This window comes from Pinus tabuliformis, chromosome 2_2 (genome assembly GCF_031772625.1).
Source record: "Pinus tabuliformis cultivar Carrire ecotype Pingquan chromosome 2_2, CPIR1, whole genome shotgun sequence".
Classification (NCBI taxonomy): Eukaryota; Viridiplantae; Streptophyta; class Pinopsida; order Pinales; family Pinaceae; genus Pinus; species Pinus tabuliformis.
The window spans coordinates 265,147,553-265,156,819 of NC_142300.1; the positions used below are offsets into that span (position 1 = coordinate 265,147,553).

Sequence of the window (9,267 nt, forward strand, 5' to 3'; positions counted from 1 at the left end):
GGACTTGAGAGAGAGAAGAGAGAAGTGAGGGAGAGATGATAGTGAGAGGAAAGAGAGAGATGTTACTTTTAAATGTAAAGTATATAACTTATTTGAGCCTTAAGCATTCCAAATCAAAGTGACATAATTACCACTAGCAAGAGTTGTAAAGAGACTACATGGACATAGAGTAATGTTCACACACATATATAAAGGATATACATGTGGAAAATGAGGCTTTTATGATGTTAGGTAATCATTAAGTGCACAATATTGTATATTATGAATGGTTTAGTGGTAAATTATAAGCGACTTCAAAGTTAGAATAAATAATATTTAACTTGGTTATCTATTTTTAATGTGATTATGTATTTATTGCAAAACTAAAAACTAACAATATTATTTGTTTATATAAACTAGCTTAGATCTATTTTAACTTCGGATTTACTAGGCACCCACGAGGATCAAATCTATTGAGGTGAAAATTTATTTTTAAAGTCAAAAATAAATATTTGATCGCTCTTAAAGCGAAGTTAAGATGGATCTAGATTGGTTAATTAAAAAAAAAGTAATATAAACAAGTGTAATATGAAATGAGTTATGAGTTTTTGGACATATGATATTGATAAACCTGATATTGTAACAAAACTTATTTACAAATAAAAAAAATCCTAAATCTTCATATATTCTTAATAAATATATATATATATATATATATATATATATATATATAAAACTTATATATATTTTTAATAATATAAAATATATTATAAAATATTTACTTTTATATTTATTAGGGATAAATAAATATTAACCTTTAACATCACTTAACTTATATAAGTACTTCTACGTACTTAAAAAACATATTGTATTAGAGTTGTATATTTGATAATAAGCACATACCTTATTTCTTATCATTGTGTGGCAATTGTATCAAGGCGCATCACATCACCACTCCCGTCTTATATTAAATATAGTAAAACCGAAATTTATTAAATTACTTACAAGGTTAAGAAGTTTACATAGAGGGCTATGTTAATCTAGAGAGATACAGTTTTTAATTGAAATCTTGCCCTCGAAAGAGACCTTATAGTGGTTATGGAGAATTATCGACAAATCAACTATATCCTTTAGCTGGAGTTTAGCTGGAGGTCTTGCTCGCACAAGCAATATCTACTTAAAACTATTATAGAAGTGATTTTATTCTATTTTTAAATATTATATAATACTAACTTAGGGTTTGGTGGGGGAAGACACATTTTTTTCATTTTTCTACAAAGGTTTTGAATTGGTTGATATAGTTTGTGGATGGGTTGATTTGGTTTACAAATATATTTAAGATAATTATTAGTAATTTAGGATATTTAGATAATTAGGGTTATTTTATGTTAATTAAAAGAATGTGGGTTTATTTTTAGTTAGTTTAAAATTTAATTAGGGTTATTAAGGGTGATTATGGTTGGGTATGTGTTATGTAGTATGTTGTGTTAGGTGTAAAACTCAAAAAAAAATATTTTGTTTTTAGTGATTTTGGGTATATGGTTTTTGCTTTCAGCTATTTTATGGTGCATCGTGGTTTAGTTCATAGTTTTGGAGTTTCAATTATGTTTGTATTCTAATCAAAGGTAAATGGATTGGTAATTTATGGATGTTGCTGGATATATATATTGTATTGTAATACTATAAAGATAAATATACTAAAAAAACTTTTTGGCTTTCTTGATTTGGGTTTTTACATAAAATCTTTATATTAGTGTGTGTTTTCCATTGCAATTTTTATGTTTTTATTAAGAATCAATTTGCAACAATTAACTATATAGGATCAAACTTAGAATTAAGAGTTAATTAAGAGTGATTAAGGGTTAATTATGAAATAATTAATGGTAGTTGGGGATATTTATGGGATATCATGGGTTAATTTGGGATATATAGGGTTAGTTAGGGGAGAATAATGGAAATTAATGGTCAGTGGGGGGTTAGTAGTGGTAGTTAGGAGGTCAATTAGTGATCAATAATGCTAGTTATGGATCAACCAGTGGTGAATGAATGGGTTATTTAATAATCAATATTGTTAGTTAGGGGTCAAGGAACATCTTGAGTCACACAAAAAAGGATACCATTTGGATGACATAATGACTCTATTAGGACATTTAAGAGACACTAAGCAGACCCTTAAAACATTAGATAGATGCAACAAGGAACCATTAGGACAATAAGGATGCACTAAAGGGATCCCCCAAAGGTACTAGTAGGATAGTAAATGGATCCATGATGGAGTTATGAGACACTAAGAGAATGCTTAAAGGAACCCAAGGAGTCTAAGACGACACAACTAGGATGTTAACTTGAGAGTACAGTCAAGACACCCAGTACTAAAAACTTAGATGTTACTACTAGGATGCTAATAGGACACTAACTAGAGCCTAATGATGTTAATAAGATACAAGTAAGATGCCAATAAGACATTAGAGGACACAATTAAGATGCAAAGTTGAACCTCAAGGATATTAATTAACTAAGAAGATGTTAGAGCAATGTTGTAAGGATGCATTATAGACAGAGATGGGACATTATTGAGATGCAATATAGTGTATAAAAATGGCACCTTTCTATTTCTTTTCTAATTCACAAACAAAACAAAACAAAAAGTGGGAAAAACCACAAAAAAACAAAGGGAGAGGATGCAAAATGGCCCTATTATATTAGTGTAAGGATGGTAGGAAACAAAGAGAATGACAATTAGAACACAAAATGGATGTTTGGATGCAAATAAGAATGTTATGGACATATATGGATGCAAATTAAAATGTAATAAGTTGTTAAAACGTAGTTGTGATAAAAATGAGGATATAGAAAGATACAAACGCAAACACAAAGGGATACAAAAATGAGATGTAGAAAAAATAAACTTATTTATTTCCAATAAAGTAAATAAATATTTTGAAAACTTTAATATGCTATATCCATCCTAAACCTTGATCTATTTATGCATGGGGTCTCTGCTTAGTGAACTTGTGATATATCTTTGTATGATCATGGGATATTAAAAAATACATATGCTTTCACTATATATTGATAAATACCTCTAGAAATCTTTTTGTTGAGCATCATCCTAATAAATATTTTATATATATTAGATATCCCTATACCTCCAAAAATCTTTTTTTTTAGCCTCATCCTAATAAATCATTCATATATATATATATATATATATATATATATATATATATATATATCCTTTTATTCCCCCCAATACCTATAAACCCCCGTGCCATGCCCTAGCCCCTCAATACCCACAATAATTGAGTCTATTTTTTTAAATTTTAAAACCCCCTTTAGGAATGAACGTGATAAGATATTGCTAGATAAGGTGAAGCCCTCCTAAATCTATGAAGCATTAAGAGAGATCAAATCCATACAATTTTAAACATAGTTGTCAATTTTTTGCACTGTGATAAAGAGGGATCATCAAATTTCTAGAAGAGCAATATTTTCCCAAACTTTTGTTAAAAAGAAAATTGCACTTCCAAAAATTTAATGAACCCTCTTTGCAATCAACAGATTTGGGGCTAGAGATGGACAAAGACTAAGTGGACCTAGTATTTAGGAACATGCTTTTCCTCCTTGGAGATCATAATCTTGAAACTTGTGGGGATATGGTACATGTATAACTCTTTGCTTAGTTACCTTCCTTGATATATTTACAGTGGAGTTTTGCTTGAAATTTGAGAAAATTAACTTTACAATGGAGAATGAGGGAGGTGTTGTCAAGGAAAGTTATATTTAAAATAATAAAATAATACTACATTAACAAATTAAAAAATAGTAATAACAAAAAAAATTCCATCATAAATAAGGTGCTTCAATTTCCACCTTAATTTTACATCAACTTTATATAGAGATATAAATAATTGAAAGTAAAAAAAAATCAATTTACATTTTAATATGAGGGAGATACTAATTCCATCCCTAATTAATATAGAGTTGATGGATGTCATGTAAAAATAATATTATTGATATTACATGATGTGTAGTTCATTTTAATTTTTTTATATGTAATATTTAAAACAAAAATATATTATAAAAAAAAAAAATTAGTGTTAGCCATAAATAAAATATTTCAATGTACATATTAAATAACATAATTTTATATCAATTTTATATAGAGAAAAATAAAATAAATTAAATTAAAATTTTCTTATATTTTCACTTTCCTTTGTGAAATAGATATGAAATTTATTTCATAATAATTTAAATTAAAAATATATCTTATACTTTAGCTTTCTCTTACCAGGAAGATATGTAATTAATTTCATTCTTGATATGTAGTTGATATATAAAATTTAAAAAGTATTAATAACAAAAATAATGTTTAATGTGGGATACAAATCAAAATTTTCAATATGCATGTTGAGTGAAAGATTTGAAAAAAAAAAAAATTGTTTTATTCCATTAATAAGTCTTTTTAATTCAAGGTATGAGGGAGATTTGTAATTATTTCAATATTTAATACGGAGTTATGTAACTTTTTAAAAAATATTGATAACAGAATTAATTCATTATATATAACAACCAAAAAAGAGAGATTCTATTCTATGTTTTCAATTGCCAAATATAAGGGGGCATGTATTAAAAGTTTAATGTGGAGAACATGAAACATAAATAAAATATTTCCATGTCAGCTATGTATAAATTATTTTGATAATGTCTTTCGGATTAATAACATCATAAGTTGTTGGTCGATTTTGAACCATCTAATGTGGTTCACCCACCGGATAAAGGTGAAAAAAACAATATGTCATCTTGTTTAAATAGTAGAGATAGTTGTTAGGAAAACAAATTTTTTTAATTAAAAGTTGAATGTTGGGTTAGAGAATAGGTCAATATATAAAACAAGTGAAAAAAAAGAAATTAATAATAAAATATTTTATTAGTGTGCTTCTCAAAACTAGCATACATTCATCATAACTCCAAATCTACCAAGATCAAGAGCAATCAAATCTCTCAAGGTGCAAACCTTTCTTCAAATTTTGCACACAAAAAGAAATTTGCTCCTACTTTACCATATACGCAAATAGGCTTGTTACAATACCATGGCTTATCAATACCACATTCCAAAAAAAAGGTAAGAATATTTCATCGAGGTCTCTGCCAACCATTTAATAATTCTTGATAATCAAATAAAATCCTAGAAACCTCTATTCCAAAATAACATAATTACATTAATGTTATAATTGGTAGTCTCTACATTTTGGAGGGTTTTCTGTCATATTTTCCAATCTAATGTGCTTGAAATCTCACAGAGATTTATTGGAATCATAAGTTTGAGTTATAAACTCTCCACAATCCAAGGGATTTCTTGGAATCATAAGTTTGAGTTATAAAATCTCCACAATCCCACTGCTCCATGGGTTTTTGAGAGTGTTGAATTCATATATGCAATCAAAAACTCATTTTAAACAACAAAAAATAAAATTTGGCCAAAACAGATTTCTCAAATTCTACTAAAAACTCCAAACCTAAAATACTTGAACAACACCCGACCACTCATAATATATGTTTAAATTTAGTTATCTCTAATCTTTAATGTCTTTTATCCAAACCTTATCTAATAAAAACTAGTAATATTAAAATTTTCAAAACAACCTTATATTATTTTTAAATTCATTTATCTTTAATATTTATATTTACACTTAAAAAATATTTTTCAAAATCATGTTCGATGAAACCCAATAATAACCATTAAATTACAGTTTTCAAAGCAACAGAAAATGCATATTTAAATTTATTTATTTCTTCTGCTTTCAATGCCTTACCATACATACTTTTAAAGTTATGGCAGACATGTTTTATTTAAATGGATTTTCTTGCAATGTCCTCATGGATGATAAAGTTGACTCTTGCTTTGTATGTAAAAAGGGTATCTCTAACTTAATTAATTGTCATAATTAATTGTATTATCTTTAGCCTACCATACTTTAAAGTTATGCCACACATGTTTTATTTAAATGGCGTTTCACTATTGGAGGGCATGTCCATTTTCTTGCAGTTTCCTCATGGATGGTAAAGTTGACTCTTGCTTTGTATGTAAAAAGGGTATCTCTAACTTAATTAATTGTCATATCTTTCTGTGGTTTTCAAATTGTTTACTATCTTTTAGCCTACCATTAACAGAAGTTAGGGTTAGGCCTGCCTAAATAAAATTGGTGAAGATTCCTTTAATATCATTAGCCTGTAAAACCTACCATTGATAGAGGTTAGGGTTAGGCCAGGCTAAATAAAAATTGGTGAAGATTCCTTTAATATCATTAGCCTGTAAAACCTACAATTGATAGAGGGTAGGGTTAGGACAGGCTAAATAAAAATGGGTGAAGATTGCTTTTGTCACTAGGTTTTTTAATTTGGCTGTGGGGATGGGGAAGATAACCATCAGGTTTGCTTCAAATTGTTGACAGAAAGATTTTTATAATAAATTGTGTAGTGTAATAGCACTTTGATACAACTTTCAGAAATTTTGGACTGTGATGGCACATTGATATCTAAATTTTTTATTTGTTTGAATATGACTATTATGACTATAATTTATTTATTGGTTTGAAATATGATAACTTCTTGTCGGGGACTCAAAAATTATTTATTTGAGTAAACTGCAATAATATATAATTATTCATTTATTTGAGTAAAATGTTGAAAAAATTATAATTTGATAAAAAAAAAATTTAAGGTTATATTTTAAAAAATTAAAAATTTTATAATAAAAATATTTGAATCAGATAGTAGAAATGAATTAACAACCAACACCCAAAATCAATCCGGAAGCTTGAAAACTGAAACCAGATTTCAAAAAAAAATATTATTTTTTTTTCCAAAATCTCTAGAATTCCCATTGTTTTATTTACAACTCCCGTTGTTTTGTGTACAGCATGAGTCTGTACCTATAGATTTATAGGTTTCTGACTTTCATAGCCACTGCATTTGACTTTGTTTCATGAAAAAGGACTGAGTAACAGTAATTCTGTGGCAGAGTTAGTTGGAGTTAGCGGTGATTGCTGGAAAAAACCAGAGGCGCCATGGCATATTTTTAAATGAAAAAAAAGACAAAGGTGAATTTTGTATCTATTATTAAAGATTTAGTCGTATTGCAGAGAATTGTTGGGTCCGCCTGATTATGAAGTAAGAGGATCGGCCAGCAAAGAAGCAGCAACTTTGGAGAACAGGGGATTCTTCGTTTCAGTTATTATAAAACGCCGAGACCTTCGGGCTGAGGGCTTTTGTGAATCTGTTTCGCTCCTGGAGGCGGAGCGCCTGTCGAGACGTCGGATTCTTTGGGGGCAAATTCGATTCTTGATTTTATGAAGCTCTGGATTTAATTGTGAACAGCTCTGCGCGGGCTGTGGCTTCTGAAATTTTTTCCAGAATGGGAGGGAATTCGACCTCGACATCTTCTAGCATAAGCAGAGCTGGGCTGGGCTACGGCATCGGCATAGCTGTGGGAATTGTGATTCTCGTTTCTGTCATTAAGCTGGTCTATTATGCATTCATTCGCGTTCAGGGCCGAACACAGTTTGGCCACGCAGCGGGTAACGCGATTGTGACCGCAGAGGAGCAGAACAGGTCCGCGGTGGCGGTCCCGGGACTCGATCAGGCGACCTTGGATTTGTATCCGAAGTTTGAGTATTCCGAAGAGGGGAAGAAGAAGAATGGGGGAGAACATCAGTCGGACTGCTCGATTTGCCTCGGCGATTACGAGGACTCCGACCTGCTTCGCATGCTGCCGCACTGCGGTCACACCTTCCACGTCACTGCATTGACGCGTGGATGAAGTTGCATGCCACGTGTCCGATGTGTAGGACTTCTCCGCTGCCGTCCCCGCTGTCGACCCCTATGTCAGAGCTGGTTCCTCTGTCGCGTCACTCGGTGCGTATCCACAGATGACGAGAACGGGACGGAACCGCCGGCGTTATATTTGTTTTGAAAATCATGGTTCCAGCGGGGAACAAGTACATTAAAAATATATGAGAAATAGAATTGTAAGATAGGGTTTATTTAGGTCAAGCATTTATTTATAATAATAATAATGGTGATAAATCATATACGTGTGACTGGCTACAATCTGCACTGACATCATAGTCAAAAGAATGTTAATAGCAAGCACATGAAACGAGTGGAGATGTAGCAGTTGAAAAAGAGGAACTTGATTCAACAAATAACACTCAATAATTCATTAACACTAAAGAAGATATTTGGTGTCATGAAGATAAGAATAAGTATTAGAGTATTCACAAGAAGAAATAGGAGTTTACTACTTTCAAAAGAATATGACAGCTATGAATTTTTCGGCCAAAAATAATCTTTAGAACGATCAATTTTATAGCTTCGCTCATTCATGAAAGGTATACACTCCAAACCCAAGTTTGATACAAGAGATTTACATGAAGAATGATTAACCAAAGCAGAATGCTCACTCTGACTAGACACAAAATCTTGAAAATTGAAATAGTTATATTCAAAATAACAAACATCTTTCAAGAAGGGATTTGCATCCAATGAAACTATGCAAAAGAAAGAATTTTGCGAGAATATCCAAATCTGATTTAGTTTGGGGGTCTTACCAACGTCGCCAAACCCTGTCATAACCATCAACGGAAGTTGAAGTGTCTTGACTCCCTAACAAGTCCTAGAACTTTCATGGACTATGTAATCACATTTTGAAGATTGGATCAAATCATGCATGGTATGTGGACAATTACTACCAATAATTTCAGCTGGATCACTACTATCCAAATGGTAGCCATCACATCAATGATTTGGTCAGAATTACATGTTCGACAAACATATTGCTCAAGTCAAAAGATTCTTTTAATTGCACATCCAAAGATGGATAAACTTAACAAATCTCTTGAGTAACCTATATAGAAGGTTTTTTTTCATGCAAAATTGGAAATGATAACGAATGGGATGTTTCTTACTTTCTTCTTCATCATCGGTGGCCTCACTACCTTGTGTCAATTCAAAATCCAACTCATTAGATGATGAATATGAAGAGCATGGACTATCTTCTTCACAAGTTAATGCATTACAAATAGTAGAAAGCAAGGGATAGTGAGGTGAAGTGAAAGTTTCAATAAGAACATCTTCTTTAACTGAATTAGATTCAAGATCTAAATCTTTCGAAACAAAGTCTTCTCGAGAAACCGAAAGATCAAATGGTGCACTTGGAAACCATCATCACATACAATAACAAAGTCAGAATCATTAGGATGATGGTTTTCCAAGACATCTGACTGA

General features: G+C 30.8%; 1 pseudogene; it reads left to right on the forward strand.

The window, feature by feature from the left end:
- The first annotated feature begins 7,120 nt into the window (after positions 1-7,120).
- LOC149192316 (RING-H2 finger protein ATL70 pseudogene) lies at positions 7,121-8,017 on the forward strand (annotated as a pseudogene).
- Positions 8,018-9,267: the final 1,250 nt, after the last annotated feature.